Raw genomic sequence first — 25,439 nt, 5'->3', positions numbered from 1 at the left:
TACTAGGGATCAAACCCGAACAAAACTAACTTGATTACATGATAAATCTCATCCAACCCATCACCATCCAGCAAGCTGATGTCTACTACACAACCTTCTTCTTGTAGACGTTGTTGGGCCTCCAAGTGCAGAGGTTTGTAGGACAGTAGCAAATTTCCCTCAAGTGGATGACCTAAGGTTTATCAATCCGTAGGAGGCGTAGGATGAAGATGGTCTCTCTCAAGCAACCCTGCAACCAAATAACAAAGAGTCTCTTGTGTCCCCAACACACCCAATACAATGGTAAATTGTATAGGTACACTAGTTCGGTGAAGAGATGGTGATACAAGTGCAATATGGATGGTAGATAAAGGTATTTGTAATCTGAAAATATAAAAACAGCAAGCTAACTAATGATAAAAGTGAGCGTAAACGGTATTGCAATGATAGGAAATAAGGCCTAGGGTTCATACTTTCACTAGTGTAAGTCCTCTCAACAATACTAACATAATTGGATCATAAAATTATCCCTCAACATGCAACAAAGAGTCACTCCAAAGTCACTAATAGTGGAGAACGAACGAAGAGATTATGGTAGGGTACGAAACCACCTCAAAGTTATTCTTTCCAATCAATCCATTGGGCTATTCCTATAAGTGTCACAAACAGCCCTAGAGTTCGTACTAGAATAACACCTTAAGATACAAATCAACCAAAACCCTAATGTCACCTAGATACTTCAATGTCACCTCAAGTATCCGTGGACATGATTATACGATATGCATCACACAATCTCAATTCATCTATTCAACCAACACAAAGAACCTCAAAGAGTGCCCCAAAGTTTCTACCGGAGAATCACGATGAAAACGTGTGCCAACCCCTATGCATAGGTTCCCAATGTCATGAAACCCGCAAGTTGGTCACCAAAACGTACATCAAGTGGCACGTGGTATCCCATTGTCACCACAGATATCCACGGCAAGACATACATCAAGTGTTCTCAAGTCTTTAAAGACTCAATCCGATAAGATTACTTCAAAGGGGAAACTCGATTCATTACAAGAGAGAAGAGGTTACAAGAGAGAAGAGGGGGGAAGAAACATCATAGGATCCAAATATAATAGCAAAGCTCGCGATACATCAAGATCGTATCATCTCAAGAACACGAGAGAGAGAGAGAGAGAGATCAAACACATAGCTACTAGTACATACCCTCAGCCCCGAGGGAGAACTACTCCCTCCTTGTCATGGAGAGCACCGGGATGATGAAGATGGCCACCGGAGAAGGATTGCCCCCTCCGGCAGGGTGCCGGAACAGGTCTAGATTGAGTTTCGGTGGCTACGGAGGCTTCTGGCAGCGGAACTCCCGATCTATGTTGCTCTCGGATGTTTTTAGGGTATATGGAGATATATAGGCGGAAGAAGTACGTCGGTGGAGCTCCGAGGGGCCCACGAGGCAGGGGGCGCGCACAGGGGGGCGTGCCCTCCACCCTCGTGACCTCCCCGGAAACTTCTTGGAGTAGGGTCCAAGTCTCCTGGATCACTTTCGGTGAGAATATCACGTTCCCGAAGGTTTCATTCCGTTTGGACTCCGTTTGATATTCTGTTTCCTCAAAATACTGAAATAGGCAAAAAACAACAATTCTGGGCTGGGCCTCCGGTTAATAGGTTAGTCCCAAAAATAATATAAAAGTGGAAAATAAAGCCCAATATAGTACAAAACAGTAGATAAAGTAGCATGGAGCAATCAAAAATTATAGATACGTTGGAGACGTATCAGGCATCCCCAAGCTTAATTCCTGCTCATCCTCGAGTAGGTAAATGATAAAAGGAGAATTTTTGATGCGGAGTGATACTTTGGCATAATTTCAATGTAAATCTTCTTAATCATGGTATGAATATCCGAAAGGTTCAAGACAAAAGTTCATATTGACATAAAAAATGATAATACTTCAAGCATACTAATCAAACAATTATGTCATCTCAAAATAACATGGCCAAAGGAAGTTCATCCCTACAAAATCATATAATTAGGCTATGCTTCATTTTCGTCACACAAAGATGTTCCCAACTTCTATACCCCCGATGACAAGTCAAGAAATTGTTTCATACTCAAATAATCTCAAACTTTTTCAACCTTCACGCAATACATGAGCGCGAGCCATGGACATAGCACTATGGGTGGTATAAAATATGATGATGGGGATTGTGTGGAGAAGACAAAAAAGGAGAAAGTCTCACATCAACGAGGCTAATCAATGAGCTATGGAGATGCCCATCAATTGATGTTAATGCAAGGAGTAGGGATTACCATGAAACGGATGCACTAGAGCTAAGAATGCTCAACAAAAGAAAACTAGTGGGTGTGCATCCAACTTTCTTGCTCATGAAGACCTAGGGCATTTTGAGGAAGCCCATCGTTGGAATATACAAGCCAAGTTCTATAATGAAAAATTCCCACTAGTATGAACAAGACAACTTATGAGACTCACTATATGAAAATCATGGTGCTACTTTGAAGCACAATATATGAGACTCACTACATGAAGAACAAGGTGCTACTTTGAATCACAAGTGTGGAAAAAAGAGATAGTAGCATTGCCCTTTTTATTTTCTCTTTTTTTTGGGCCCTTCTTTTTTCCTTTCTTTTTGGCCTTCCTCTATTTTTTTTGATTGGGCAATGCTCTAATAATGATGATCATCACACTTCCATTGATTACAACATAATGATTACAACTTGATACTAGAACAAGATATGACTCTATATGAATGCCTCCGGCGGTGTACCAGGATGGTGCAATGAATCAAGAGTGACATGTATGAAAAATAATGCATGGTGGCTTTGCCACAAATACGATGTCAACTACAAGATCATGCAATGGCAATATGACAAAAGTAAAGCATGTCATGATGATGATGATGATGATGATGATGGTGGAAGTTGCATGGCAATATATCTCGGAATGGCTATGGAAATGCCATGATAGGTAGGTATGGTGGCTGTTTTGAGGAAGATATAGGGATGTTTATGTGTGAAAGAGCGTATCATATCACGGGGTTCGGATGCACCGGCGAAGTTTGCACCAACTCTCAATGTGAGAAAGGGCAATGCACGGTACCGAAGAGGCTAGCAAATGGCGGAACGGTAAAAGTGCGTATAATCCATGGACTCAACATTAGTCAAAAGAACTCATATACTTATTGCAAAAATTTAGAAGTCATCAAAAATCAAGTACTACGCGCATGCTCCTAGGGGGATAGATTGGTAGGAAAAGACCATCGCTCGTCCCCAACCGCCACTCATAAGGATGCACAAGCCAGGTACACTTCATGCTTCAAATTTGTTACACAACTTTAACCATACGTGCATGCTACGGGACTTGCTAACTTCAACACAAGTATTTCTCAAATTCACAACTACTCAACTAGCACGACTATGATATTATCACCCCCATATCTCAAAACAATTATCAAGCATCAAACTTATCTTAGTATTCAACCCACTAAAAAGAAAGTTTCACATATCTTGAATACCAAGTATATTAACATTAAGCAAATTACCATGCTATTAACGACTCTCAAAATAATCTAAGTGAAGCATGAGAGATCAAGTTTCTTTAAAACAAACCACCACCGTGCTCTAAAAGATCTAAGTGAAGCACTAGAGCAAAAATTATCACGCTCAAAAAGATATAAGTGAAGCACATAGAGTAAACTATCAAGCTCAAAAGATATAAGTGAAGCACATAGAGTATTCTAACAAATTTCAATTCATACATGGCTCTCTCAAAAGGTGTGTACAGCAAGGATGATTGTGGTAGACTAACAAGCAAAGACACAAATAATACAAGACGCTCCAAGCAAAATACATATCATGTGGTGAATAAAAATATAGCTCCAAGTAAATTACCGATGGAAGTGGACGAAAGAGGGGATGCCTTCCGGGGCATCCCCAAGCTTTGACTTTTTGGTGTCCTTGGATTATCTTGGGGGTGCCATGGGCATCCCCAAGCTTAGGCTCTTGCCACTCCTTGTTCCATAATCCATCAAAAGAATTCACCCAAAACTTGAAAACTTCACAACACAAAACTCAATAGAAATCTCGTGAGCTCCGTTAGAGAAAGAAAACAAAAGACTACTTTAAGGTACTGTAGTGAACTTGTTCTTTATTTGTATTGGTGTTAAACCTACTGTATTCCAACTTCTCTATGGTTTATAAACTATTTTACTAGCCATAGATTCATCAAAATAAGCAAACAACACACGCAAAACAGAAACTGTCAAAAACAGAACAGTCTGTAGTAATCTGTTACTAACGCAAACTTCTGGAACCCAAAAAATTCTACCAAAATTAGACGACCTGGGAAATTTGTTTATTGATCAGCAGAAATTGGAATCACTATTTTATCACGTTCTGGTGATTTTTGACAATTCGTGCACTGAGCGCAAAGATTCTGAAAATTACAGCAAGATCAAATAACTATCTTCCAAGAAGATCTAATAGGTTTAACTTGGCACAAACACTAATTAAAAGATAAAACCATATCTAAACAGAATCTAGATGGATTATTTATTCCTAAACAGAACCAAAAACAAAAAACATAGAATAAAATTGGGTTGCCTCCCAACAAGCGCTATCGTTTAACGCCCCTAGCTAGGCATGATGATTTCAATGATGCTCACATAAAAGATAAGAATTGTAACATAAAGAGAGCATCATGAAGGATATGACTAGCACATTTAAGTCAAACCCACTTCCTATGCATAGGTATTTTGTGAGAAAACAACTTGTGGGTACAAGAATCAACTTGCATAGGAAGGTAAAACAAGCATAACTTCAAAATGTTAAGCACATAGAGAGGAAACTTGATATTATTGCAATTCCTACAAGCATATGTTCCTCCCTCATAATAATTTTCAGTAGAATCATGAATGAATTCAACAATATAACCAGCACCTAAAGCATTCTTTTCATGATCTGCAAGCATAGAAAATTTATTACTCTCCACATAGGCAAAATTCTTCTCATTCGGAATAGTGGGAGTATCATAGGAAAGTCGAATACTATAAATTGTTTCCATATTAAAAGAGTAATTTTCAGAGAAGGGGTAATCATAATCATGACAAGTTTTATAAATATAATCATCACTACTTTTTATAGCATAATTTTCATCACAATAATCATCATAAGTAGCAACTTTGTTCTCATCATAATCACTTTGCATATCAAAACATGGAAGGCTAAAAATATCATCATTATTAAACATAGAATCCCCAAGCTTGGGACAGACATTAATTGCAGCAAATATATTCTCAAATATGTCATCCTCATCAAACATAGCTTCCCCAAGCTTGGGCCTTTTTTTATCATAAGCATAATCACTCTCATCATTAATAGCATGGATAGCACCAATAGTATAGCAATTATTATATTCTTCCAAGCATGTGCCAAAAAGATTTTGAAGATCATAAGAAGTATCATTATATTCCCAATCATAATCATCACAACAAGCAATAGGCATAACGAGATCATCATCAAGTGCATCATCTTCATTTTCATGAGGCACAGCAATAATAGGAGCAACTTTATTTGGGAGAGATACCTTTTTACCTCTCTTCCTTTTTCTTTTCTTCTTCTTTACCACATCGTGTGTGGGTTCAATCCTCTTTTTGGAGCTCCTTATTAATGAGATTGGTTGAATGGGAGGCTCCTCCTCGTTGCCTGATTCATCATAAGAGATAATAGGAGGATATTGGGAAGTCTCTTCCCTTTCATTAGTATTCTCTTCATCTTCTATTTGTTTCCTTTTCTTTATGTAGTTGGCAATATAAGGATTTTCAATGCAATTCACCGCACAATAAATATAAATATTCTCTAGATCAAAATCAAGAACTCTATCAAGATTAAACTTTGGAATACCCTCAGTTATACGTTTCATTTCTTCATAACCCAAAAGAAGGCTAAGCTCTTTATGATGCTCAAGGGTAATCAAATTATCACAATGTTTGGACACGACTTGATCATGAAACAAATAGCATTGGAGCTTTAAATGACCATGTTCATTGCAAAGTTCACAAGGGGCACGAAAAATATTGAATCTTTCAGCACATTCATCTAGACTTTCTTGCAACAATTTAGTTTCTAAGTACTTATGCCTCTTACAATATCTATCTTCCCTATTCGGTGTGTACTTGCAAACCCAATCTACTCCACAAAAATTGACATGTTTATAGGAGGTATTTTCATCATAACTAGTGCAATCATCATTAGTATCATGGATATTCAAAGAATTCGTACTAAAAACATTGCAATCATGCTCATCATTCAAAGATTTAGTGCCAAACATTTTGTAGATTTCTTCTTCTAGCACTTGAGCACAATTATCCTTTCCATCATACTCACGAAAGATATTAAAAAGGTGAAGCGTATGAGACAAACTCAATTCCATTTTTTGTAATTTTCTTTTATAAACTAAACTAGTGATAAAACAAGAAACTAAAAGACTCGATTGCAAGATCTAAAGATATACCTTCAAGCACTCACCTCCCCGGCAACGGCGCCAGAAAAGAGCTTGATGTCTACTACACAACCTTCTTCTTGTAGACGTTGTTGGGCCTCCAAGTGCAGAGGTTTGTAGGACAGTAGCAAATTTCCCTCAAGTGGATGACCTAAGGTTTATCAATCCGTAGGAGGCGTAGGATGAAGATGGTCTCTCTCAAGCAACCCTGCAACCAAATAACAAAGAGTCTCTTGTGTCCCCAACACACCCAATACAATGGTAAACTGTATAGGTGCACTAGTTCGGCGACGAGATGGTGATACAAGTGCAATATGGATGGTAGATAAAGGTATTTGTAATCTGAAAATATAAAAACAGCAAGGTAACTAATGATAAAAGTGAGCATAAACGGTATTGCAATGATAGGAAATAAGGCCTAGGGTTCATACTTTCACTAGTGTAAGTCCTCTCAACAATACTAACATAATTGGATCATAAAATTATCCCTCAACATGCAACAAAGAGTCACTCCAAAGTCACTAATAGCGGAGAACGAACGAAGAGATTATGGTAGGGTACGAAACCACCTCAAAGTTATTCTTTCCAATCAATCCGTTGGGCTATTCCTATAAGTGTCACAAACAGCCCTAGAGTTCGTACTAGAATAACACCTTAAGATACAAATCAACCAAAACCCTAATGTCACCTAGATACTTCAATGTCACCTCAAGTATCCGTGGGCATGATTATACGATATGCATCACACAATCTCAATTCATCTATTCAACCAACACAAAGAACCTCAAAGAGTGCCCCAAAGTTTCTACCGGAGAATCACGATGAAAACGTGTGCCAACCCCTACGCATAGGTTCCCAATGTCACGAAACCCGCAAGTTGGTCACCAAAACATACATCAAGTGGCACATGGTATCCCATTGTCACCACAGATATCCACGGCAAGACATACATCAAGTGTTCTCAAGTCTTTAAAGACTCAATCCGATAAGATTACTTCAAAGGGGAAACTCGATTCATTACAAGAGAGAAGAGGGGGGAAGAAACATCATAGGATCCAAATATAATAGCAAAGCTCGCGATACATCAAGATCGTATCATCTCAAGAACATGAGAGAGAGAGAGAGAGATCAAACACATAGCTACTGGTACATACCCTCATCCCCGAGGGAGAACTACTCCCTCCTCGTCATGGAGAGCACCGGGATGATGAAGATGGCCACCGGAGAAGGATTGACCCCTCTGGCAGGGTGCCGGAACGGGTCTAGATTGAGTTTCGGTGGCTACGGAGGCTTCTGGCGACGGAACTCCCGATCTATGTTGCTCCCGGATGTTTTTAGGGTATATGGAGATATATAGGCGGAAGAAGTACGTCGGTGGAGCTCCGAGGGGCCCACGAGGCAGGGGGGCGCGCCCAGGGGGGCGCCCTCCACCCTCGTGACCTCCCCGGAAACTTCTTGGAGTAGGGTCCAAGTCTCCTGGATCACGTTCGGTGAGAAGATCACGTTCCCGAAGGTTTCATTAAGTTTGGACTCCGTTTGATATTATGTTTCCTCGAAATACTGAAATAGGCAAAAAACAACAATTTTGGGCTGGGCCTCCGGTTAATAGGTTAGTCCCAAAAATAATATAAAAGTGGAAAATAAAGCCCAATATAGTCCAAAACAGTAGATAAAGTAGCATGGAGCAATCAAAAATTATAGATACATTGGAGACGTATCACAAGCCTACGATGGAATTACTCACGCACGGCGGTGAGCATCATGAAATTGGTGATGGAGGATGGTAGATGATGACGATGGCGACGGATTCCCCTCTCCGAAGCCCCGAACGGACTCCAGATCAGCCCTCCCGAGAGAGTTTAGGGCTTGGCGGCGGCTCCGTATCGTAAAATGCGATGAATCTTTCTCTCTGATTTTTTTCTCCCTGGACACGAATATATAGAGTTGGAGTTGAGGTCGGTGGAGCTCCAGGGGGCCCACGAGGCAGGGGGAGTGCCCTGGGGGGGCAGGCGCGCCTCCCACCCTCGTGGACAGGGTGTGGGCCCCCGGCCTTGATTCTTTCGCCAGTATTTTTTATATTTTCCAAAAACAATCTCCGTGAAGTTTCAGGTCATTCTGAGAACTTTTGTTTCTGCACAAAAATAACACCATGGCAATTCTGCTGAAAACAGCGTCAGTCCGGGTTAGTTCATTCAAATTATGCAAGTTAGAGTCCAAAACAAGGGCAAAAGTGTTTGGAAAAGTAGATCCGACGGAGACGTATCAACTCCCCCAAGCTTAAACCTTTGCTTGTCCTCAAGCAATTCAGTTGATAAACTGAAAGTGATAAAGAAAAACTTTTACAAACTCTGTTTGCTCTTGTTGTTGTAAATATGTAAAGCCGCATTCAAGTTTTCAGCAAATATTATGAACTAACCATATTCACAATAACATTTAGGTCTCATGTTTACTCGTGTCAATGGCACAATCAACTAGCGAGAAATAATAATAAATCTTGGATGACAACACTTTCTCTAAAAAATCATAATATGATATAACAGGATGGTATGTCGCTAGCCCTTTCTGAGACCACAAAAGATAAATGCAGAGCACCCTTAAAGATCAAGGACTGACTACACATTCTAATTCATGGTAAAAGAGATCCAGTCATAGTCATACCCAATATAAATTAATAGTAATGGATGCAAATGATAGCGGTGCTCTCCAGCTGGTGCTTTTAATAAGAGGGTGATGACTCAGCATAAAAGTAAATAGATAGGCCCTTCGTAGAGGGAAGCAAGGATTTGTAGAGGTGCCAGAGCTCAATTTTGAAATAGAGAATAAGAATATTTTGAGCGGCATACTTTCATTATCAACATAACAACCAAGAGATGGCGATATCTTCCATGTTGCACACATTATAGGCGGTTCCCAAACAGAATGGTAAAGTTTATACTCCCCCTCCACCAACAAGCATCAATCCATGGCTTGCTCGAAACAACGAGTGCCTCCAACTAACAAGAGTCCCGGGGGAGTTTTGTTTGCAATTATTTTGATTTGATTTGCATAAAGCATGGGACTGGGCATCCCGGTGACCAGCCATTTTCTCATGAGTGAGGAGCTGAGTCCACTCCTCTTGAGAATAACCCGCCTAGCATGGAAGATACAGACAGCCCTAGTTGATACATGAGCTATTCGAGCGTACAAAATAGAATTTCATTTGAAGGTTTAGAGTTTGGCACATACAAATTTACTTGGAACGGCAGGTAGATACCGCATATATAGGAAGGTATAGTGGACTCATATGGAATAACTTTGTGGTTTATGGAAGTGGATGCACAAGCACTATTCCCGCTTAGTACAAGTGAAGGATAGAAAAAGACTAGGAAGCGACCAACTAGAGAGCGACAACAGTCATGAACATGCATTAAAATTAATAAACATTGAGTGCAAGCATGAGTAGGATATAATCCACCATGAACATAAATATCATGAAGGCTATGCTGATTTTGTTTCAACTACATGCGTGAACATGTGCCAAGTCAAGTCACTCGAATCATTCAAAGGAGGATACCACCCTATCATACCACATCACAACCATTTTAATAGCATGTTGACACGCAAGGTAAACCATTATAAACTCCTATCTAATTAAGTATGGCATAAGAAACTATAATCTCTAATTGTCATTGCAAACATGTTTATTCATAATAGGCTGAATCAGGAACGATGGACTAATCATATTTACAAAAAAAGAGGTCGAGTTCATACCAGCTTGTCTCATCTCAACCAGTCCATCATATATCATCATAATTGCCTTTCACTTGCACGACCGAATGATGTGAATAATAATAATAATAGTGCACGTGCATTGGACTAAGCTGGAATATCCGAGCATTCAATAAACAGGAGAAGACAAGGCAATATGGGCTCTTGGTTAAATCAACAATAATGCATATAAGAGCCACTTCAACAATTTAATCATGGTCTTCTCCTATCTACCCCAAAAGAAAAGAAAAAAATAAAACTATTTACACGGGAAAGCTACCAACAAGCAAAAGAAGAACAGGAAATCTTTTTGGGTTTTCTTTTAGTTATTACTACTACAGCATGAAAAGTAAACTAGCTAAAAGCTACAACTAAATTTTTTTAGTTTTCTTAAGGTTTTTCAAACACACAAGAAGAGAGCATAAAAAGGAAAATAAACTAGCATGGATATTACAATGAAAGAGTATGAGCACCGACATCTAGCAATGAGTGTGTAAATGTAAATGTAATGTCGGTGAGAAATACGTACTCCCCCAAGTTTAGGCTTTTGGCCTAAGTTGGTCTATTGCCACGGCTGGCCTGGCGGATATCCAAAGTTGTAGTTGGGGTCGTACTGAGATGCAGCGGCTATTGCATCGTGGGCTGCAGCTTGGAGGCGAGCTGCCCTCGTCCTCCTCTCATACTCATTTGCCTCCTCCCTGGTTATGACATATCTCCCCTTTGTCTGAAAATCAAAGAGAGTAGGAGCAGGGAGAACAATATTGACGGCATGATGCATGTCAAAGATTAGTCGGTACTGGAGAGGCGGTTCATTCCTCTCAACAAAACGATGGTGAACCATGGCATTAAAATCTAGATAAGGAGGCAATTCCATATCATGATCACGAATGGGTATATCAAGAAAATTAGCTAAATGGGTTGCATAAATTCCACCAAAGAAATCTCCATTAAATCTATTATTATGCAACCTACGTGCAACAGTGGCTCCCAAATTATAAAGTTTATCTCCTAATACGGCGCTCCTGAGAACACTGAGATCAGGGACACACATGTGACATGCTTCATCCTTACCATTTATGCACCTACCTATGAAGAGAGCAAAATAATGTATAGCAGGAAAATGAATGCTCCCTATGGTAGCTTGTGTTATGTCTCTAGATTCCCCCACGGTTATACTACCAAGAAAATCTCTAAACTCAGATTTGCGAGGCTCACTAGTGTTACCCCATTGTGGAAGTTTGCAAGCAGTATTAAAATCCTCTAGGTCCATAGTATAATAATTTTCATAAAGATCAAACATGACAGTTTGAGAATTGCGTGAAGATGAAAATTCAAACCAACTCACAAAGGAATCAGTGAGATAGTGGTACTGACGGCACTTATCCGCCTCGAAGCTCACAAGATCAGCGTTACGCACATATGCGTTAAATTCTTCCTTGATTCCTGCTTGATCCATGAAGTGCTCCGAAGGCCATTCACAAGCCCGCACTTGAGCTTCCTATGGTGGTTCATCGTCGGCATCGCGCATTGCAAGCCTGGGTCCTTGCTTCCATGAAGGGCCACCTTGGTACATTTTCCTAAACACATTTATTCCTCTAAAAAAATTCTGAAATTTTTAGTAACTTCATATAAAAGTGAACCAAACTCAACGAAATTGATAGCAACTACTCCTACAAGTCCCTAGAGACTATATCATGCATTAGAACTACTTGGAACCATATAAATTTGACATGCAAGCTCAAGAACAGGGTCACCTAGGTAGCAAAAATTCGCAATGAATAAAGCACTAGAACAAAAACTAATTGGACCATTGGAAGAGTGCCTTAGGTGTACACTTGCGAACGGCAGACGCACGGACTACCTCATCACAGAATTCAATGTAAGTATACCATTATGAGTTTCTATAAATATTTTTACTATCAATACTCTCCACACTAACAGATTTTTTAAAGAACCACCGCTATGGAATATTTGATGTTGATCGCCCAGGAGTAGACGACATACAGCTATCTGACCTAGGAGTACCTGCAGACCCAATGGAGGTCCCAAGAGAGAATACTACTCACCAGCAAAAGCAAAAAAAGACATGGAGGTCATTGCCAAAGGCATTTCTGCTAAGGGAATACAAAAACATAACATGGATGCCCCCGTGAAGAACGTAGCTGAAGATTTGCAGCCTGCTCCTAGTTTGCAATCACGAAAGCATTCAAAAAGCACCACAAGCCTTGAAGCTTTCATGGTGATACACATTTCACATCTAACTGATTTTCTTTTAAGTTAATGCAGATTTGTAGCTAACATATGATCTTCCACATTCAGGATGAAGAAGACAGAGTTGTTGCTGCAACTTGCAAGGAGAGTCTCAAGAATGTTTCATAGCTTTATAAAGAGGTGGATGCTTTGCAGGTTGCTTCGAGTTTGGATTCGTGAAAGCATTCCAAAGCCACCACAAGCCTTGAATCTTTCCTGGTGATGCACATTTTATAGTTAACTGGTTTTGTTTTTTATTTTGCGCAGATTGCAAGCTAACAAGTGCTTTATTTCGAATCACAGGATCCTCTGAATTTGAGGCACAATGAGAATGTGCGAAAGGCTGAAGAAAGAAGAGATCAAGATGATGAAGATGTCAGTATTGAGGTGGGGGGAGAGGCAGGTACCAAAAGCAAACACCGGTCTGCCAAGGCTAAGGCAATAAGGGAGCCGGAAGAGACCCATGTCTTCCCAGTTGATGAGGACAACTATGATGATTCTTTAGCAAAGCAGCGACAAGATAGTGTGGTTGATTCCATGCTACCAACTCGTACGAGCATCCGGAAAAGAGTGGCATCTTCATTATTGTGCAATGAAGATTATGTTATGTACGATAGTGATAAGAAGAGAAAGAAAAACAGGACTCCATCAGAGTCTACTAACGATTCCAAGGACACAATCTAACCATGACATAAACACATTTATTTTTGAAATCAGTATGCATGTGGATGTAATCATCTTTGCTGTCCAGGTTTTTCTACCTATGAACATGGCGAACACCCACTAGTTCCTTGTGGTCGTAAACCCCAGAAGGAGGGAGATTCAGATTCTTGATTCACTTTTTAGCTACGTAGTAAGACAAGTGGTTCATGTGGTGAGATTTTAAACGTCTTTCAATATAACACAGCATTTAGCATCATACCTAACCTTGAACCATGAGCAACTTCTCAGACTATGGACTTTGGTAGATATGTGGGGTGGAAGCACATCTGAGAGAATCGCTGTGAATCAATGGACCACAAAGCCATGCATGGCAAGACATTAACGTGACCCTATGGACAGTAAAGCATGTTCCTGTGCAAAGACAAGATGACAAGTCAGTCAACAGTATTAGCTTCTAAATATGTTTTTCATTGTTAATACGTGAAATGTGCTAACAGAATTAATTGTTGTAGTCCTTCTTGTGCACTCTACATGCTAAAGAACATCAAATTCTTTACGGGAGAAGATCTTACGTTGCGTTATGACCAAGTACGTAGAGTAACACCTAGAATTCTATCAATTTTGTAAACATATGGAACGATACTAACATATCCTCCCATGCATGCATACATTGACAATTATAGAAGAGGCTGAAGACGTACAATGCTAGCCTATCGAATGCAGCTGCGATTGAAGATCATGAAGATGCAAGCAGTTAGTCCAGCAATGGTTGATTCTTAGATCTGGAGTGTACACTTGGTTATGAAGCGGTAGAGTAGGGTGTGGTTTGGTTTTAGTCCCAAAGAAAGGTTTCCTAGCCATGTTCATAGTCCAGTGCGGATTAATCAAGTTGTAATATTTCACAGTACTGGTTCCAAATACTATTCTTGAAATAAATTTGGTCTGCATGGGAGACGCTGAAACATATATTTGCTTTTTACAAACAGAACTTTTGAAGCTTAGGAAGTTTAACTGAATTCTTAAATTTATATTTAAGTGTCGTCGGAGTCTGGACAAGATTCAGAACAATTACATTGCTAGTTAAAAGTTTCAGAATTTTTGTAACATCGCTAGTTAGAAGTTTCAGAATTCTTTTAACATCGCTAATTAGAAGTTTCAGAAAAATTTAAGCGAGTGCTAAAATATTTTGGCATCGCTAGTTAGAAGTTTCATAATTATTTTAACATCGCTAGTTAGAAGCTTCAGAAAAATTTCAACGAGTGCTGAAATATTTTGGCCAAAATTCAGTGAGGCTGAAATATTTTGGCTTAAAGGAAAAATATTGCAGTGAGTGCTGAAATGAATGAACTTCAGTTATTTCATCGAAATCTCACCGAAGTGAAAACCATGGTGTCATGCCATCTTGAGCAGCACCAGACATGATTCAGTATTATTAACAAAATTTGGTCTCACATATACGAGGAAAAATGGTATGGGCATGAGCATGCAAGATCGGATGGGCAATAAAATAGCTTCACAAGAGAGTAAAATACTTCACGTGTGAAGATTCAATCTTAGTTGACTTTAGAACCAGTTTTCATCCTAAAAGAGGTCCAGTGAACTACTTATAAGCAATAATAAAAGGCGGTCCAGTTCTTTTGGCTGACTTTCAAAGAAATGGGAACGATATCTTTTTGATGATCGTGATTCTCAGGAGACCTACGTGTTGTTACGCAACTTACCTTGGTTTTTTTAAACCATAACTTACCTTTGCTAAAATCTCCATGCCCCCCTAATATTCAACCAGGTGGGTCCCCTCCCTTGATTTCCTCCAACCAAAGAAATCTATACGTAGATATATGCCCGGGTTGTTACGATCCCTATAAATAGGGAACCTTTGAAACCTCGTAGATCATAGTTCGTCCTTCTGCGCCGCCCAAACCAGCAAGACAGAAGGACGGAGCAACCCAGGAATCCAGCAAGACCGAACGACGGAGGAAAACATGAATCCTCTGGTAACTCCCCATGATCTCAGCCGCTGCTATTTTTCGTGCCATGATCTTCCTCCCATGATCTCTTGCTGTGACCCCACTCGTTGTTTGCATATTCATGTAACTCAACACATTTTTAAACAAATTAAGTTGGGGGCGTTAGGGGAGGGCGCTAGGATTTGTTTACTACCAGATTGGCAGTTCATTGATTAATTCCAGGCTAAATCTTAGCGTCTGGTCTTGTCGATGCCAATTAGTGCAGCGGGCGCTTGCCTTCTTTTTTTCCTTCCGCACGAGTTATGGAAGGCATCGATGGCCCATGTTTTAATTCCATACTACTGACCATGATTAGCGCCTAGAGTTGAGGAGACCACAGTTGGATAGTTTTTTATTTTCCAATCTTTATTTTGTTTCAGATAAGTGTCTTGCAATGGAGATTACCTTAGATGACCGTTCAAACGTAACCAAGCTGAATCACATGATAGTATTTGCACATACATGGAACTCGGCATGCTTGTACCTCATGCAGTAGCGTAGAGCACAATTTTTATGTTGGTATATATAAGCTGTATTCGTGTGTATGAGTGTTTAAATTGTATACCATGCTGAATATAATCACACTTGCACATCCATTGAACCTAGGATGCTTCTTTTCTGCCATATGAGGAGTTCATAAATGGATTAAACATGCAGCAAAGGATGTACATCCAGTTGATAGGACTAAGTGGACTTCTCAAGACACCTAGCATCAAAATTAGACGTGTACTCTGCCTGGCCATCGCTAATTCATATGATGCAGAGTAGGATGCCTTTATCATCAATGGGAGACCATGTAGGATCACACTAGAAGATGTAGCGCATATAACAGGCATGCCCTGCCATGGGAACACTAGTAGAAAAAGGGTCTTCTGTCCCGGTTGGTAAGGGCCTTTTGTCCCGGTTTTTGAACCGGGACTAAAGGGTCGTTACTAATGCCCTGGCCCTTTAGTACCGGTTCAAACAGGAACCGGGACAGATGGGCCTCCACGTGGCCGGTGCGCCGAGCCCAGGCACACTACTAGGAAAAGGGCTATAGATGAAATTGACACTAATGGCGCACCAGACATGTGGTGCGCCATTAGTGTCCAAATACTAATGGCGCACCATATCCACGGTGCGTCATTAGTAACAAGATTTTTTTCAAAACTAGTAATGACGCACCGTGGGAGTGGTGCGCCATTACTAGTTAAACTAGTAATGGCGCACCACGGGATAGTGCGCCATTACTAGTTAAACTAGTAATGGCGCACGACATCCACGGTGCGCCACTAGTAATTTTTTTCAAAAAAAAATTCAAATTTTTGTATATCTTCCGAAAACTAGTTCAACTAGTAATGGCGCACCATTCCCACAGTGCGCCATTAATACTTTGCCCAAAAATGCCCTCGCATGCACCACCCCTGTGGACCGCCTTTTCAGTTTAAAAAATAAATAAAAGAAAATGATGAACATGTCAAAAAAATAAAAGAAAATAAGTTTCCCATGTGATATGTGGTCTAGTTGTTGGGAAAATTTATAAAAATGAATTTCGACTTTATTTGCAAAATCTCTTTGGAATTTGTAAAATGGGCATAACTTTTGCATACGAACTCAGATTAAAAAGTTTTCTATATGAAAAATCATCTACTTGAAAAGTTACATCCGAATTTTTTTAAGATCAGGAGGCAAAAAAATTCAAAAAATTTCAAACTTACTAGTGGCGCACCGTATGCTAGGTGCGCCACTAGTAACAGAAAAAAAATTAGTTTCGATTTTTTTCGGGAATTTTTTTTCAAAATATGATACGTAATATGAACGGAAGTTTGAAATATTTTTTCAAAATTTCATCGCACTCATGAACATGAACAAAGTCCTAAACATCAACAAGGTTTAATAGGATTGATATGCTAAATATATCAATAAGTGCCTGTGAAGTGAGCTGGTGCTGGGGTTGGATAGAACTCTGAAGTTAAGCGTGCTTGGGTTGGAGTAGTGTGAGGATGTGTGACCTTTCGGGAACTTTGACCACGAAGTGCGATTTGACCTGAGATTAAGCATATTGACCCGAGATTAAGCCATAGTGACCCGAGATTAAGAAAAAAATAAAAATAATTGATTTTTTAAAAAAAAAATAATTGAAAAAAATTATTACTAATGGCGCACTTCTATGTGGTGCACCATTACTAAGTCAGATAGTAATGGCTCACCTCTAGGCATACTAATGGCGCACTCACTACAGGTGCGCCATTAGTATCTGGTATACTAATGGCGCACGAGTGGTGCGTCATTAGTAAAAAAATACAAGTGGCGTGGTACTAGTGGTGCACCAGTAGTGCGCCATTAGTAGGCAAAACTGGTGCGCCACTAGTAGACCTTTTCCTAGTAGTGGCAGGAGGGCCTTTGGTCCCGGTTGGTGGCACCAACCGGGACCAATAGGCATCCACGCGTCAGCATTTCAGGGGCTGAGGTTTTTGTTTTTTTTTTGAAAGGGGGGGTTGGGGGTTTTGGGAGGTTTATTTAGGTGTCTCATATATTGTGTTAGCTAGCTAATTAATAGAGAGAAGTGTCCTCTCTTATGTCCGTGCTTGGTCGACGCTGCGTACTATATACGTATAGAGAGGACTAGACACGCTAGCTAGCTAGTAAGCAAACAAAGGAAACGGAAGCTCGTCATGAACATATATGCATACAAAGAGAAGTGATATTGACCACCTCTCCTTCTCCGAGAGATTGGTCGAACAACAAGGTCTCGTATATCTATCCAACACTACCGGCTACATATATACAATAATTATCTCTTACAATATAATCTCCTAATTATATACGAACACAGGATCCACATAGTATTCTCTGTCTTCAGCGATCACGTGGTCAAGGAAGAATGCCGCCAATTCCTCTTGAATTGCTCACATACTATCTGGTGCTAGGAGTTCATCCCGCATCCGAAAGATCTAATTTGAAGAAGGGGGTCAATACAAATGATGGTAATAAAATAAATGAAATTCAACACAAATGATGGTAATAAAATAAAATTGTGAATATTATTGCTTACGCACTTCATATTGTTCGTCAGAGTACCCCCGTTCACAGGTCGTGTGGCGGATGGACTCGCAAACGTAGTATCCACAGAAATCGTTCCCTTGTTCCTGCTACAACCACTTTACAAGAAATAGAGGTCAATCAAACTGATAAGCAAGCATGCCAAATGGTATTGATGAAACTAGCGCTTGAATCACTAGGAGATGCGTGGAACATGTTACTATAGTACTTACTTTCGGGTGTCTAAATTGCAGCTTCTTCGGCAGTCCTGGAGCTTTTTTGGTGAATTTTCTCCAAACCCTGCCAGACAAAGAAAACAATTACTTGATATCAAGAAATGAACAAAGTTGCTGATATGGTGGATAATGATCGATTTAACTTACTTCTCGAGCATTTGAGTCATGTCCGCATAGTCCTGGGGATCTTCTCGTCTCGAGTCTAAGATGGTTACTAGTCCCTGCTCAAGCTTAATCTCTAGGAGAATATAGTGGAAGCTGCGCACGCATGCATAACTCATCAATTACATTACTATAACCTGGACTAATAAGGGAAACCGAATATGCACAAGACAGTAACACTCACTTGAAGTTGTAAGGAAAGAGTATTATATCTTTGTTTTCATTTATTACCAACGATCGTAGCAAGTTGGCCTCGGTATCTTCGGCACGATATTTAACCTTAGTTGCATCTATGAGATTTGTGTTAATGAACCCAATATCACCGATTTGTCTTTTCTTCAATTCAGCGATCTTCAATCTGCATAATATAGTGTGGATAATTATAAATACATGCAATGAAAGAGCTGACCTATATAGAGAGGCTTAATGACAGAAGTAGTACTACTTAAAGACAGTAGCAAGTGACCGTTGCTTTATCGAGGGCCTTTTGATTGAAAAACTGGAAGAACTCCTCAAATGGACATTCAACTGTTCAATTCCAACGAGGTCATGCTCCTCTCAAACTCTCAGCGTCAAAATATTCCTCCCCCAGACTCTCTGCAGGTTTTCATGTACCAATCATGGAATCTTCGCATCATCGTTGTTAGAGATCTTTCATCTTTGACGACAGGCTTCCTGTACTCGTATTTGTGTTCCTCCACCTCCAAGAACTCATAATGTACATCGTCGGGCAGGTAATCTCCAAGATTGCTATAACCGGGCACCATCCTCGGATCATTAGTAGGCACCTTGAGCGGGGGGCACGATTGGTTCGCTTGTTCGCCAAGCTGGGCAAATTTTTTTCCATCTCGTCGTTCTTTTAACCTTTGATCACTGACAGTACTTCTCGACCGCTCCGCTTCGACAAATTTCTTTTCAATAATGCGCTCATAGTTGCCTTTCGACGGAGATTTTGCTGGTTTTTTCAGGGCAGCTAGAGTGCGCTTCGCTTTCACCGGATCTACCTTCTCCTCCGGAGGTGGATGATTCTTTGCTTTCACCCCTTCAAATAAGTTCCTCACTTCGGCTCACGCGATCTCGGCGTTCTCCTCCGGGGTCCTCTCGTATGGTAACTTCTCAGGAGTCCTCAGAGAAGGACCGAATCTGTATTGCCTCCCGCCTCTGGCTGTACTGCTAGACGCCGGCAGAGCAGACAGAGCGGCTGCGGCTGTCTTCTTTCCTTGCTTACGATGCCCCGGAGCAGCCGGAGTGGTGGCGGTTCTCTTCCGCCCTTGCTGACGAGGCGGATAAGGAGGAGGCTGGCTGCTCGGGCGCGCCGGCGCAGGCGGAGAAGGAGGCGAAGTGCCGCCACGCGCCGGAGAAGGAGGCCGAGTGCCTTGATCATCACTCGCCGGATGAGGAGGCGGAGTGCCCTGACTCGCCGGAGGAGGAGGAGGAGGAGGCGGAGGCGTCCAGTTCGGAAGGTTGATGAGCTCCTTCCGCCATAGGCATGGAGTCTTCAGAGCAGAACCCAGCCGAGTCTCCCCTTCACCGGTAGGGTGGTCAAGCTGGAGGTCCTCAAATCCCTCCATTATTTCATCCACCATCACCCTAGCATATCCTTCTAGAATCGGCCGGCAGTGAAAAGTTGCGCCGGGTTCAGTAGGAAAAACAGAGCCAACAGCCGCCTTGACCTTCAAATTCATCCATTGCGTCATAAGGTGGCAATTTTGAGACTCCGTGATAGCATCCACGGGATAGCTGGCAGGAGCCGTCAAGACATGCTCCGGTTGAACCAGCTCGGTGGAAGCCACGCTGCTTCTCCGCTGAGATGGCGGGGTAGCTTCGGGGGAAGCTTCGGCAGTTCGTTTGCTATGATTTGCTTCTCGTTCCCTATCGCTTGTACCCTTGCGTGTAGCGCCTGCATTTGGGTCTGCTGCACTTTTTTCCTCCTCTCTTGGCATTTGTAACCGCCTACGTCCGGAAAACCAGCCTTCCATGGAACGGAGCCTGGCGTTCCTCGTGTCCGTCCAGGGTGCTCAGGATTCCCGAGGGCCATTGTGTGCTGGTCGTTCTCTCTGTCTGCAACGAACATCCCTTGCTGCGTTGCATCGATATAGTGCTTTAGCTTCTTGACTGGTATGTTCATTTGCTCGTCCGTCCAAACGCATTTCCCTGATAAAGGGTCCACGGTTCCACCAGCCCCGAAGAACCAAGTCCGGCAACGGTCTGGCCAGTTCATTGTCTCTGCTTCGATCCCTTTATCAAGTAGATCATTCTCAGCCTAGGCCCACTTAGGCCGGGCTTTGAGGTAGCCACCTGACCCCGTGCGATGGTGAAGCTTCTTCTTTGCAGCATTTTTCTTGTTTGTTGCCGACATCTTCTTACTCTTTTCCAATGTCTTGTAGGCCACAAATGTGGGCCAGTGATCTCTGACCTTCTCATATCTGTCGATGAATTCTGGTGTCTCTTCGTTGTCGACAAACGTTTTCAGCTCTTTCTTCCACCTCCTCAATAGCTCTGCCATCTTCTTAAGAGCATGAGACTTGATTAATTGCTCTTTAACTGGCTTCTCTGGATCCTCCTCTGGCGGTAGGGTGAAATTTGCCTTCAGCTCAGTCCAAAGATCATCTTTCTGCATATCATTGACATAAGACACCTCAGGGTCTTCGTTCTTAGGCTTATACCATTGCTGGATGCTGATCGGGATCTTGTCCCTAACAAGAACCCCGCACTGAGCAGAAAATGCTTCCTTTGTCCGGATGGGTTCAATCGGCATGCCATCGTGTGCGATTGCTGTGATCTCAAACCTTTCATCCGAGCGGAACTTTTTCTTCGGGCCTCGTCTGGAACTTTTTCTCTGGCATATTTATTATTCCCTTTATATTCGACAAGAAGCTAGTCGTGACCTTCATACTGAGCAGGCATTCAAAGAAGATTTCTTTCTCTTCTTTCATAAGAGCGTAGCTGGCAGGACCTTTATACTGCTTCGGAGGCATGCCGTCTTTTTCGTGCAAACGTTGCAAGTCCTCCCGTGCCTCAGGTGTATCTTTTGTCTTCCCATACACGCCCAAGAAGCCTAGCAGGTTCACGCAAAGGTTCTTCGTCACATGCATCACGTCGATTGAAGAGCGGACCTCTAGGTCTTTCCAGTAGGGTAGGTCCCAAAATATAGATTTCTTCTTCCACATGGGTGCGTGTCCCTCAGCGTCATTCGGAACAGCTAGTCCGCCGGGACCCTTTCCAAATATTACGTGTAAATCATTGACCATAGCAAGTACGTGATCACCGGTATGCATGGTTGGCTTCTTCCGGTGATCTGCCTCACCTTTGAAATGCTTGCCTTTCTTTCGACATTGATGGTTGGTCGGAAGAAATCGACGATGGCCCAGGTACACATTCTTCCTGCATTTGTACAGGTATGTACTTTCAGTTTCTTCTAAACAGTGCGTGCATGCGTGGTATCCCTTGTTTGTCTGTCCTGAAAGGTTACTGAGAGCGGGCCAATCGTTGATGGTTACAAACAGCAACGCGTGCAGGTTAAATTCCTCCTGTTTGTGCTCATCCCACGTACGTACACCATTTCCATTCCACAGCTGTAAAAGTTCTTCAACTAATGGCCTTAGGAACACATCAATGTCATTGCCGGGTTGCTTAGGGCCTTGGATGAGAATTGGCATCATAATGAACTTCCGCTTCATGCACATCCAAGGAGGAAGGTTATACATACATAGAGTAACGGGCCAGGTGCTGTGATTGTTGCTCTGCTCCCCGAAAGGATTAATGCCATCCGTGCTTAAAACAAACCATACGTTCCTTGGGTCACTTGCAAACTCAGGCCAGTACTTTCTCTTGATTTTTCTCCACTGCGACCCGTCAGCTGGTGCTCTCAACTTCCCGTCTTTCTTACGGTCCTCACTGTGCCATCGCATAAACTTGGCATGCTCTTCGTTTCTGAACAGACGTTTCAACCGTGGTATTATAGGAGCATACCACATCACCTTCGCAGGAATCCTCTTCCCGGGGGGCTCGCCGTCAACATCACCAGGGTCATCTCGTCTGATCTTATACCGCAATGCACCGCATACCGGACATGCATTCAGATCCTTGTACGCACCGCGGTAGAGGATGAAGTCATTAGGGCATGCATGTATATTCTGCACCTCCAATCCTAGAGGGCACACGACCTTCTTTCCTGCGTATGTACTGTCGGGCAATTCGTTATCCTTTGGAAGCTGCTTCTTCAATATTTTCAGTAGCTTCTCAAATCCTTTGTCAGGCACAGCATTCTCTGCCTTCCACTGCAGCAATTCTAGTACGGTACCGAGCTTTGTGTTGCCATCTTCGCAATTGGGGTATAGCCCTTTTTTGTGATCCTCTAAGATGCGATCGAACTTCAGCTTCTCCTTTTGACTTTCGCATTGCGTCCTTGCATCGACAATGACCCGACGGAGATCATCATCATCGGGCACATCGTATGGTTCCTCATGATCTTCAGCTGCTTCCCCCATTGCAGCATCATTGGGCACATCATCTGGTTCCTCTTGATCTTCAGCAGCTTCCCCAGTTGCAGCATCACCGTATTCAGGGGTCACATAGTTGTCATCATCCTCTTCTTCTTCACCGTCTTCTATCATAACCCCTATTTCTCCGTGCCTCGTCCAAACATTATAGTGTGGTGTGAAACCATTGTAAAGCAGGTGGGTGTGAAGGATTTTCCGGTCAGAGTAAGACTTCGTATTCCCACATTTAGGGCATGGACAACACATAAAACCATTCTGCTTGTTTGCCTCAGCCACTTCGAGAAAATCATGCACGCCCTTAATGTACTCGGAGGTGTGTCTTTCACCGTACATCCATTGTCGGTTCATCTACGTGCATTATATATAATTAAGTGTGTCAAAAACCATTACAGAACATCATGAATAGATAATTAAGTGACCAAATTAATAGAAGTTCATCATCACATTAAAACCAAAGTACATACATAGTTCTCATCTAACAACTTATAGCTCTCCAGAGCATCTAATTAATTAAACCATACATTGAAACTATGTAAAACATTTCAATGCGAAAACAAATGCGATCATAATCGCAACCAAGGTAACAATTGATCCAACGGCATAATGATACCAAGCCTCGGTATGAATGGCATATTTTCTAATCTTTCTCATCTTCAACCGCATTGCATCCATCTTGATCTTGTGATCATCGACGACACCCGCAACATGCAACTCCAATACCATCTTCTCCTCCTCAATTTTTTTTATTTTTTCCTTGAAGTAATTGTTTTCTTCTTCAACTAAATTTAACCTCTCGACAATAGGGTCGGTTGGAATTTCTGGTTCAACTACCTCCTAGATAAATAAAATCTATGTCATGTTGGTCGGCATAATTGTCATAAACAATAAATGAACCAAATGGTTATAAAAAGATAATATATACCACATCTGAATCATAGCCAGGACGAGGGCCGACGCGGGCGGATACCAAAACCATCGCACTATATAATAACAAGCAATAATAAAAGTAAGAAAATTAGACAAGTATCTATCTAACTAAAGTAAGAATTTTTTTTCTTTCAGAAAGAAGATAAGAACAAGAGGCTCACCACGGTGGTGCCGGCGATGAGATCGGTGCGGGCGATCGACGGCGGTGAAGACGGGAGTGGGACGTGACGGGCCGCTAAACCTAGACAAATCTCGAGGAAAATGGAGCTTTGAGGTCGAGCTTCGAGAGGAGAAAGCTTAACTAGTGTGGCTCGGGCATTTCATCGAACACCTCATGTGCATAGGAGGTGAGCTAGAGCACCACAAAGCCCTCCCCTCGCCAGCCAGAGAAAAATAGAGCACTGGGTGTTCTTCTCGCGGGCGAGGGGTATATATAGGCACCTCATTGGTCCCGGTTCGTGGCATGAACCGAGACTAAAGGGAAGCCGGTGGTCCTAGTTCAAGCCACCAACCGGGACCAATGGTGGTGGGCCAGGAGCGAGGCCCATTGGTCCTGGTTCCTCCCACCAACCGGGACCAAAGGGGCATGACGAACCAGGACGAATGCCCCACGAGGCCCGGCCACCCCCTGGCCTCATGAACTGGGACCAATGGCCCCATGGGTCCCAGTTCTGGACTGAACCGGGACTAATGTGCTGGCCCGGGCTGGACCAAAGCCCTGTTTTCTACTAGTGGAAGAAGCACTTCCCTTCAAATCTTGATGATAGTATGGAGTTGTGGAAGAAATTGAAAGACCGTAATGACACCAAAATTACTTTCAAAGGATTGCTAGCCAAGATGAAAGTCGACAGCACACCAAATTTTGTTAGGCCATTTGTCTTGTACACCATAGGCAAATATGTATGCCGAACAAAAGAGGAGTATGTGGATAACAAATATATTGGGATTGTTAGAATGTTGAGAGGATAAAGGGCACAAATCTTGGACAGCTAACGCTTGACTATCTTATGGATAGCGTGAAGAATTTTGTAAATGGCGAGGCAATTCTGGAGGGGAATCTACCACTGCTGCAGGTAATTCGTAATAGTACAATTATCAGTTACCTAACATACATTACATAATGTATGGGAATGTTTGTAAACTGATTTTGTTGTCATGTAGACATGGTACTACGAGAAGTTCGGAGTGCACCAATTGGACTCTAGCATCTCGTATGAATCAAGGTTTAAGCCCGCTGATCCAGAATTGGAGCGAGGAGAAGGCAAAAAAGGTTGACAATATTATCCAGAATAATTATCTGGGAGTTGGAGAGGTAAAATGTCAGCATATTGCCTGGATTATGTAACATATATATTTTCTAAATCATACTAACGACACTAAACTGCAGTATGTTGAGGACCTGATGAGGCCTTTCATTCCAGCACG

Source organism: Triticum urartu, chromosome 6 (assembly GCF_003073215.2).
Source record: "Triticum urartu cultivar G1812 chromosome 6, Tu2.1, whole genome shotgun sequence".
Taxonomy (NCBI): Eukaryota; Viridiplantae; Streptophyta; class Magnoliopsida; order Poales; family Poaceae; genus Triticum; species Triticum urartu.
This window is presented reverse-complemented; position numbering follows the sequence as displayed.